Source organism: Arvicanthis niloticus, chromosome 10, assembly GCF_011762505.2.
Source record: "Arvicanthis niloticus isolate mArvNil1 chromosome 10, mArvNil1.pat.X, whole genome shotgun sequence".
In the NCBI taxonomy this organism is placed as follows: Eukaryota; Metazoa; Chordata; class Mammalia; order Rodentia; family Muridae; genus Arvicanthis; species Arvicanthis niloticus.
In genome coordinates, this window is record NC_047667.1 from 11,644,348 (window position 1) to 11,647,445 (window position 3,098).

General features: G+C 39.5%; 1 pseudogene; it reads right to left on the reverse strand.

Moving 5' to 3' along the window:
* Positions 1-1,574: 1,574 nt before the first annotated feature.
* On the reverse strand, positions 1,575-2,761 carry LOC117716440 (dnaJ homolog subfamily C member 10 pseudogene; annotated as a pseudogene).
* Positions 2,762-3,098: the final 337 nt, after the last annotated feature.

Genomic DNA, 3,098 nt, shown 5'->3' on the forward strand with positions numbered 1-3,098 from the left:
TCTATCTGTCTATCTATCTATCTATCTATCTATCTATCTATCTATCTATCTATCATCTGTTTATTTATCTATCATCTATCTATCTATCTATCTATCTATCTATCATCTATTTATCATCTATCATCCTTCTACCTACCTATCATCTATTTTATCTATCTGTCTATCTATCTCTAGCTTATAAAAATGGGAGTATATTTTTATTTTGCCACGTAGTGAGAATATTAAAAATAAAATAATGTACTCAGAGTTAGAAAGTTTTGAAGGAATGGCAGCAAATCAATTTATGAATTTCAGGCCCATTACAAAATTATAAGTTTAACGCCAAATCTACTTTGTTCAGTAGGAAGATCACAGATCCAGGTGTACCATAGAGCCATGTATCCTAAACACCACTTCTAGGTCAGCAAACTAGCTCCTGTGCAACTCTGATTTGGCTTGTGGAATATTTCTGTGTGGCCTTGAGCTAAGAATGTTTTTGGCCATTCTCTGTTATGAATATGGAGACTGAAGTGGCCACCTTTGGTATCCAGGAAGAACTTCAGGGGAAGAGTGGGGACAACAACCCATCCACAAAACCTTTGACTCCAAATTTGTCCTGCCTATACGATGCACAAGGATAAAGATGGAGCAGAGGCAGAGGGAACAGTCAAACAATGACTTGCCTAACTTGAGAACCATCCCATTGGAGAGAGCCATCTCCTGACATCATTAATGATACTGTTATACTTGAAGACAGAAGCCTAGCATGACTCTCTTCTGAGAAGCTTCATTCAGTAGATGAAGGAAACATATACAGAGACCGACAGCCAAATATTAGGCAGAGGTAGGGGAATCTTGTGGAAGAATGAGGGATAGGACTGAGGGGGGCTGGAGAGGTCAAAGACACTACAAGAAGAGCTACAGAGTCAACTAACCTGGGTCCATGAGGATCACAGAGATTGAACCACCAGCCAAAGAGCATGCAGGGGCTGGACCTATGTCCCCTACATATTTGTAGCAAATGTGCACCTTGGGCCTTTCAACAACTGGACTGGGGGCTGTCTCTGACTCTGCTGCCTGCCATTGGATTTCTTTCCCATAGCTGGGCTGCCCTGTTGGGCCATAGCAAAAGAGGACACACTTAGTCCTTCTGTGACTTGATGTGCCAGGATAAGTTGTTACCCATGGGGGCTTCTCCTTCTCGGAGGTGGAGAGGGGATAATGGGGAGAGGGATTTGAGAGCGTGGTCCTGGGAAGAGAGGAATGAGGGTATGGTATGGTTGGGGTTTAAAGTGGATACATAAATAAATTAATGAAAAGAAGTGATGTTTGCATTTTTAAAAGAATTAACAGCATGGGTTCAACAAAGCACCATATGTGGCCTGTAAAATCTCAGCTGTGCTGGTCTGGGTCTTCAAAGAAAATGTTTGTAGATTTTGCCTTACCCAATGGGTGCTGCTTCTATGCTGCACAATTCTATGCAAGGCCAAAATCATGGGCATTGGATTCCTCCAGAAGCAACCTCAATGCTTGGAAAAGGGATCCTTTGATGCAATTTTCCACATTTTTGTCTTTCTAGGTTATTTTCACTATTGTCAAAACTTATTCTTATTTTTCTTTACTGGATTAGAAGAATTTCTTTCCATGAATTAAGGCCACAATAGTTTTTGCATCTCTGGAATGTACTTGATTTCTCCAAATGCTGTTTTTCCACAGTAATAAAATTCAACAGTTGGGTATGCTTTGGTGCAAGTCTTCCAGCATCTTTGGGCATAAGTCTGGCAGTGTACTTTCCCAGGGTTTCACTTTTCCTTTAATTACATCCAAGAGTTCAAACTCTGAAACAAAATTCTGTCAAGATTCACACCAAGAACAATAGAAATTTACCACCTAGTGAGTAAAACATTTGTAAAACATTTTCATTGAAAGTCTGTGATGTTAAATCTATGGATGCTTGTGGTATAAACACCAAACCCCACATTTTCAGGGAATAAACACCCCTGTTCTAGCCACTGTAACTATGAAGTGGATAAGCTTTACTTGACTTTGGGCAATAAAAGGTTATCTCAGAATATACTGGTTTTTTCCCTAAGGTATAAAAAGAATGATACTGTTGGCAGTCCACCTTGCCCACATTGAGCAGTCCAGTTAATGTCCTGGCCATTCTTTTCAATTCTGGCATTAAGACCTGACAGGGATGACACCATGGAGACCAGGAATCAACGATCCAGGCTTTATCATGCTTTCTTTATTTAACTAGTTCATTGAAAGTGGTTGGTGGAAGAGAGACCACGGAAGGTTTTATGATCCTCTTGGAAATTCAAGATCTGTTCAGCAGAGTGATGTTCTTCATACTCACAAATACTGGATTGTTTGATACCAGTGTTGGTGGGTAAGCCTGAATGTTATACATTTTGATGAGTCCTTTATGAACTGTACAATCTAAAGCACTGGCTTTAAGCTGATCATAGAGAAGCATTGATGATCTTTGTGACTCTGGCATTAGAACTTGACATGGTAGACAGACACCAAGGGGCAAAGAAGTCAATAAACCATGGTACTTTGTCACTTGCAGGGCAATTTTAACGTTCAAGCATGGTGACATGGGAATTAACACTTTCTTTGGCAGTAGCAAGCATATAACACTCAGACTCTTCCTTCAGTAATGAATTTTATATTTGATTTGTTGCCCGTTAAATGTTGCTAGACAAACATAAAAAACACTACGGGTTTCTGGTGCAGAGGAGTAGGCAAACTTTCCAATTGGAGTATGCTTATTTTTAAGTAGTTAACAATTTTTTTTTCAACTCAGAATCATTTGAATTTTCTTATATTTTTAAAAATGAAAATATACGAGTGAATACGGATGTGTCAAATGTTTCCCTAGTTCATTTACTGAAAGTGTCAAGTTGTCACATCTGTGGTAGAGAGGAAGGAAAATAAGACTGAGGTACAGAGAAGTTTATGAGTTACCCAAGGTCACACAGCTAACTTAGCCAGTCTTAGGAAGAAGCCCTCATGAAATCAGGTTACATGTCTTAGATATCACCATCTTCAACACCCATTAGACATGAAACATGAGGGACGTTCAGCAATCAATCACTTGACATACATGTGGC